This window comes from Mobula hypostoma, chromosome 8, assembly GCF_963921235.1.
Source record: "Mobula hypostoma chromosome 8, sMobHyp1.1, whole genome shotgun sequence".
NCBI lineage: Eukaryota > Metazoa > Chordata > Chondrichthyes > Myliobatiformes > Myliobatidae > Mobula > Mobula hypostoma.
The window spans coordinates 68,259,529-68,266,927 of NC_086104.1; positions in this window are offsets into that span (position 1 = coordinate 68,259,529).

Below are 7,399 nucleotides of genomic sequence, written 5' to 3' on the forward strand. Positions count from 1 at the left end.
AGAGAGAAAGAATGTGTGTATAAAAATAAATAATGGATGGGGTACGAGGGGGAGGTGGGGCATTAGCGGAAGTTAGAAAAGTCGATGTTCATGCCATCAGGTTGGAGGCTACCCAGACGGAATATAAGGTATTGTTTCTCCAACCTGAGTGTGGCTTCATCTTTACAGTAGAGGAGGCTGTGGATAGACATGTCAGAATGGGAATGGGATGTGTAATTAAAATGTGTGGCTACTGGGAGATCCTGCTTTCTCTGGCGGACAGAGCGTAGGTGTTCAGCAAAGCGGTCTCCCAGTCTGCGTCGGGTCTCGCCAATATATAGAAGGCCACATCGGGAGCACCGGACGCAGTATATCACCCCAGCCAACTCACAGGTGAAGTGTCGCCTCACCTGGAAGGACTGTCTGGAGCCCTGAATGGTGGTAAGGGAGGAAGTGTAAGGGCATGTGTAGCACTTGTTCCGCTTACAAGTATAAGTGCCAGGAAGGAGATCAGTGGGGAGGGATGGGGGGACGAATGGACAAGGAAGTCGCGTAGGGAGCGATCCCTGCGGCAAGCGGGGGGGGGGGGAGGAGGGAAAGATGTGCTTAGTGGTGGGATCCCGTTGGAGGTGGCAGAAGTTATGGAGAATAATAATAAAAACTCAAGAGATTCTGTATATGCTGGAAATCCAGAGCAATACACACAAAATGCTAGAAGACTAAAGGGTTTCCGTTTCGGGCCGTAAACCTCCTTCTGGACTGGAAAGGAAGAGGGAAGACGCCAGGATGAAGAGGTCAGGGGAAGGGAGGGTGAACATGTCTAGAAGGTGATACTAGGTGGGTGGAAAAGGTAAATTGCTGGAGAACAAAGAATTTGATACGGGAGGAGAGTAGACTATGGGAGAAAGAGAAGAAGGCGGGGTACCGGGGGAAGTGATAGGTGGGCGGAAAAGGTAAAGTGCTGGAGAAGAAAAAATCTAATACACGAGGAGAGTGGACAATGGGAGAAAGGGGAGGGAGGGGGATACCGGGGGAGGTGATAGGCAAGTGAGAAGATGTAAGAGATAAGTGGGGAATAGAAGAGGGAAGGGGAGGGGGAGAAATATTACCAGGAGAAATCGATATTTGTGCCATCAGATTGGAGCCTGCCTGGATGGAATATGAGGTGTTCCTCCTCCAAATGAGAGTGACATCATTGTGGCAAAAGAGCCCATGGACTGACTGGTTAGAACAGAAATGGGGATAGCAGTTAAAATGATTGGACAGAAGGAAATTCTGCTTTTGACAGAAAGAGCGGAAATGCTTGACAATCAATCAATGTAGTGGAGGCTGCATGGGGAGCACTGGATACAATAGATGACCCCAACAGATTAATCTCCCCACTAACCTCCCTCCTGGTACATACTGTGACTAGAAAAAGTATTCAAACGCCTTGGAAATTTACATGTTCTATTATTTTACAACTTTGAATCACAGTGGTTCTAATTTGGCCTTTTTTAAAAAAAAACACTGATCAAGAGAAGACTCTTTCATGTCAAGGTGATAACAGATCTCTACAAAGTAATTTAAATTAATTACAAATATAAAACACAAAATAATTGATTGCATAAGTATTCACCCCCACCTTTAATGTGACACACCAAATCATCACTGGTGCAGCCATTTGGTTTCAGAAGTCACATAATTAGTTAAATGGAGATCTGTTTTGGGAGACCTGTGTGCAGTCAAGGTGCTTCAATTGATTGTAGTAAAAATACACCTGTATCTGGAAGTTCCAACTGCTGGCGAGTTAGTATCCTGGCAAAAACTACCTCATGAAGACAAAAGAACACTCCAAGCAACTCTGCGAAAAGGTTATTGAAAAGCACAAGTCAGGAGATGGATACAAAAAACATTTTCAAATCACCAAATATCCCTTGGAGTACAGTTAAGTCAATCATCAAGAAATGGAAAGAATATGGAACAGCTGTCAATCTGCCTGGAGCAGACCATCCTCAAAAACGGAGTTACCATGCAAGAGGAGGACTAGCAAGGGAGACCACCAAGAGATCTAAGACAACTCTGGCAGAGTTACAAGCTTCAGTGACTGAGATGGGAGAGACTATGCATACAACAACTGTTGCCTGGGTGCTTCACTAGTCCCAGCTTTATGGGAGAGTGGTAAAGAAAAACACACTGTTGAAAAATACTCACATGAAATCTCTGCTAGAGTTTTCCAGAAGGCATGCAGGAGACTCTAAAGCCAGCTGGAAGAAGGTTCTGTTGTCTGATGAAACCAAAATTGAGCCTTTTGGCCATCAGATTAAATGCTACATTTGGCGTAAGCCAAAGACCACACATCATCAGAAACACACCATCCCCGCTGTGAAGCGTGGTGTGGCTGCATCCTGCTGTGAGGATGATTTTGTGCAGTAGCCCCTGGAAGGCTTGTGAAGGTAGAGAGTAAAATGAATGCAGCAAAATACAGAGATATCCTGGACCTGATGTAGTGCAGTCTGCAAGAGAACTGTGACTTGGGAGAAGATTTGTTTTCCAGCAAGACGATGACCACAAGAATAAAACCAAAGCTACATAGGATGGCGTAAAACAACAAAGTTAATGTCCTGGAGTGGCCAAGTCAGGGTCCAGACCTCAATCCATTTGAGAATTTGTGGCACCAACTCCACACAGATTCAAGGCTGTAATTACTGCCAATGGTGCATCGACTAAATACTGACTTGAATGGGGCAAATACTTATGTAATCAATTATTTTGCATTTTATGTTTGTAATTAATTTAGATCACTTTGTAGAGATCTGTTTTCACTTTGACATGGAAGTCTTTTTCTATTGATCAGTGTCATAGTATCCACTATGAATCAATATTGTAAAACAATAAAACATGAAAACTTCCAAGAGAGGTGAATACTTTTCTTAAAAAATAAGCACTGTATCTCTGCAAGCAACAGAAATGCTTCATCTGCACATTCACCTCCTCCCTTTCCTCAATTCAGTGACCCAAATAGTCCTTGCAGTTGAGGCAAGACTTCACTGCTGAATCTGAGGGTGTCATCTACTGCATCCACTGTGGCCTCCTCTATACTTCTGAAACCCAACGTAAACTGGGGGACTATTTTGTTGAGCGCTTCCGCTTCATCTGTCAACAGCAGAATATCCCACTGGCTAACCATTTTCATTCCTATCCCCATTACAACAGATCAGTCCATGGCATCCTCTTTTGTCACAATGAGGCCACTCAGGGGTGGAGAAGCAACACCTAACATTTCGTCTAAGTAGCTTCCAACATGATGGCACGAACATTGATTTCTCCTTCAAGTAATATTTTCTCTCCTCCTTTCCTCTTCTTCTATTCCCTAATCTGATCTCTAAATTCTTCTCCTCACCTGGCTATCACCAGCTCCTAGTGTCCCTTCTTTTTCCCTACCTCTTATGGTCCATTCTCCTCTCAGATTACTTCTTTTCCAGCCTTTTACCAATCATCTAACTTCACCTATCACCCTCTAGCTCGTCCTCTCCACCCCTTTTTTTATTCTGGCATCTTCCCCGTCTTTTCCAGTACTGAAGAAAGGTCTCAGCTCAAAACCTCAAATGTTTATTCATTTCCATTGATCCTGACCTGCTCAGTTCCTCTAGCATTTTGTGTGTGTTACTCCAAATGCAGCATAATTGTATTTCTGAGATTCCGAATTCCCTTCTAACTTTCAGCTTTCAGATTTTTGCTTTTCATCTGACATGACATTTCTAATTCATTGATCTTGGGCGAAGCGCAGAATCAAATATCATTGTAATGATTGTACGTTCAAGTATCAATTGTTTGGCGACAATAAAGTAAATAAAGATCCAAATGATTTACTGTGGAACACAAACAGTATTTAATATTTTCTGAGATACAGCAAAGAATTGGCCCTTCCAGCGTTTTGAGCCACGCCATCCAATATTCCCCAAATTTAATCCAAGCCTAGTTACAGGACAATTTACAATGACCTATCAACCTACCAATCAGTACATCTTTGGACTGTGGGAAGAAACCAGAGCACCCAGAGGAAACCCACATGGTCACAGGGAGAACGTATAAACTCCTTACAAGCAGCAGCAGGAACTGAACCACAGTCACCAGCACTGTAAAGTGTGTGCTAACCACTACGCTACCATACATTAGTATCAAATAATTCTTTAAACTCCTCCTTCCAGGGTTATACCTCATTATCAGTAAGTATCCCTCCATTGTTAGCTTTCAAGAAGGCAAGACCTATTCCCATAGGTGGTCCAGTGCTGAAGAATCCAAGCATGTCGTGGTTATGGACAGTTTGCTGCATCCTCTGTATTTTTTTAACTGGCAATCTGCTCACTTGGTCAGTTTTTTTTTGTTTGCTATAAGCCTCCAGTTTCTTTCCCTTGAGCCATATAGTTAACAATAAAATTCTGAATTTGCTGTTTAAAGATAAAGATTAGCTTTATTTGATACACGTTCTTCAAAACATAGTGAAATGCTCCATTTGTGTCAATTCAAATCAGCAAAGATGGTGCTGGGCTACCTGCAAGTGTTGCCATACTTCTGGCACCAACATCACATGCCCACAATTCACTAACCTGAACTGTACATGACAAATAAACTGTTCATGCTTCCAGCCAGGTATAGGTATCAATTTTAACCAACATCTTGATGATAAACTTTGCCATCATCTTCAGGGATGATGCCTGGGCACATCTAATCTGGTGGTATTTATACCCCTGTCGCCTGTCCCTCCTGATTGGTTAGTCCTCAATCAGGTTTCCACTGTCCCACCTTGTTTACAATCAAACCCCAGTTCTTTCTTAAAGTGAGCCTTCGTTTTTGTTAAAATACTTCCCCTCTAGTTTTATTTCAATGGCTTTCCAAAAGCCATTGGCACGGCACAGTAGTTGCTGAAGTCAAACCTATGGCCATTGCCAATACTATGTTCTGTTACCACTTATTTCCCCGGATAACCCAAACGGATACATCTCTTGTGGTCCTTGATGTGTGTCAAAGATGACCTGGGACTCAGGACAGCTGGCGTTTATAGATTCCTTGTGAATACAGAGCAGCATACATCAGCCAGATGGGACACACTGTTGATTAGTGATTGCTGGTGCTGTAACAGCATTATACCTGAGGAAATAAGTTTCCATCACCCAGATCTCAAACCAATCACAAAGCTTAATATGAACATCACAGCTATAATGCCTATTCTCCTGTGCACTTGAGACACGGTTAATCCCAAATCAGGCAACACTTAAATGAAAGACTCCAAATTCAGACAAAGCAGAATAAATGTTCCCAGCACAATACTCTAATTATGCAGCTGGTTAGTTTGTTTACATACCCAATTTATGACTCCTATGACAGGCAATCAACTCTAATTACCAGATTAAGTATAATTCTAGGATGTTCCTTTGAAAAAAATTCAACAATCCAACCGATGCATGGGAATCCCTTATTCACAACTGTTCAGCAGTGTCAAGAGTCCCAATTTATGTACATACAGTGTGGGACAATATATGAGCTAATCTTGTGCATCTTTGGCCACACCAGTTACTTGTACACTGTGTTGATAAGATTTTAAAAACATTTTAATTTTTTTGTGCTTTTATGCTGCATCGGATTAAGAGTAACAATCATTTTGCTTTTCTTTGCACTTGTGTACTGACAATATGAATCATGAGTCTTGATTCATGAATTTTAGGAACTTGCTGAAGCTTAGTTAAAACAGAAATACGCCTCCAATACAACTTACCCATCTGTGAAGTACCACATCTGACAATATGCCAATTTCACATTGGCCTTTTCAGTTACCAGGTGACTCAGGGAATTGGAATTTAATACCCCAGGGACTGCCCAAGAAAGATGAGAACAAGCAATGGTTGCTGTGCTAATACTTTAGGTCTCAAGTTTTACTGTTTAGATAACTTGCACTTTCATGTCTGTATTCTGTTGTGCTTCTCACACAATTTAAATGAACGAGGAATACTGGGGAACAAATCATTCAAATTCTTTCATCATACAGCATGGAACCAGGCTCTTCAGTCCATCAACCCTGCACTAATCCAGCACCAATTTATATTAATTCAATTACCACCTAAACACTGGGAATTTACATTAATTAGACAAACAACAAAGGAATGGGAAAGAACCAGTGTACCAAAGAATTTGGAGAACATGCAAACTCCACACAGACAACACCAGGTGTCAAGATTGAGCACAAGCCACCACAGGCGAGGAAGCAGCTACATTAGCTGCATCACCCTGTTACCATTCCCAATAAGAAACAGGCCTAATAAAAAATTTCAAAGACATGGGAAATTTTTCTTGAAACAAGCAAGGAACCTGTCATTTTGAACTCTCCTGCAAACATTTTAATTATTTATATATATATATATATATATTTTTTTTTAAGTACCAAGCCCAAGAATCAGAAAGGACAATAATAGGCCCTCAGTATTATCACAAGCAAAGCGAGACACCATATGCACAACCCATTGTTCAGCAAATAACACCCAGCTGTAACTTTACAATTCTCTCAGCCAGTTTTGTTTGATTTACCACATAAGCCAATTTATCTGCCATTTCTGATCCCACTCTGTTCTCCATTGACCTCCAGTATCATTGTATTTGTTGGGACTTCCAGTGCAGATAGGGACTGTCAACCATATTGACATTAACTTCCATTCCCTTCAACCTTCAGATTTCAGGTGCCTTACTAAGACTCTTAAAAAAATCCTTATATAAGCATCTGTCACTTCAAATTTAACTCCCCCATCACCATCCCCCTCCCAATTTCACTTCCATTATTCAAACCAAAGCAATTCAAATCCTGTCATTTCTGACTGTGGGGCTAAGCACAGGTCCAACGCCATATTTAAGTTTGCTGATACCACCACTGTTGTAGGGTGAATCAAACGTGGCTCATGAATCAGCATATAGGAGGGAGACTGAAAATCTGGCTAAGTGGTGTCCTAACAACCTCTTACTCAATGTCAGCAAGACCAAGGAGCCGATTTAAGACTTAAGAAGGAAACCAGAGGTCCATGAGCTTTTCTTCAGCGGTGGAGACTGTCAGAAGCTTGTTTTTGAAAAATGGCTGGTGAACAAAATTACCATTACTGAATAATACATCCACAGTACTAAACACTAGCTAAAAATATATCCACCTTGAGTTGACATTGAAAGATACCTGATTTAAAGGAAATGCGTGGAATTCCACCACCATATGTGAAATGCTTTAAGCAACATGCTGCTATGTCAAGAGCGCTGCACTAAAGTTAAATCTGAGGAGTACCAGGTTGCCTAGTAGTCATCATTTTACTTAATTTGGCTGTAAATGAAAAGTTAACATGTGCACATTTCATGTCAAACATTAACATTTAAAAGACTATCAACCTACCAATTTGCAACAAAGCCT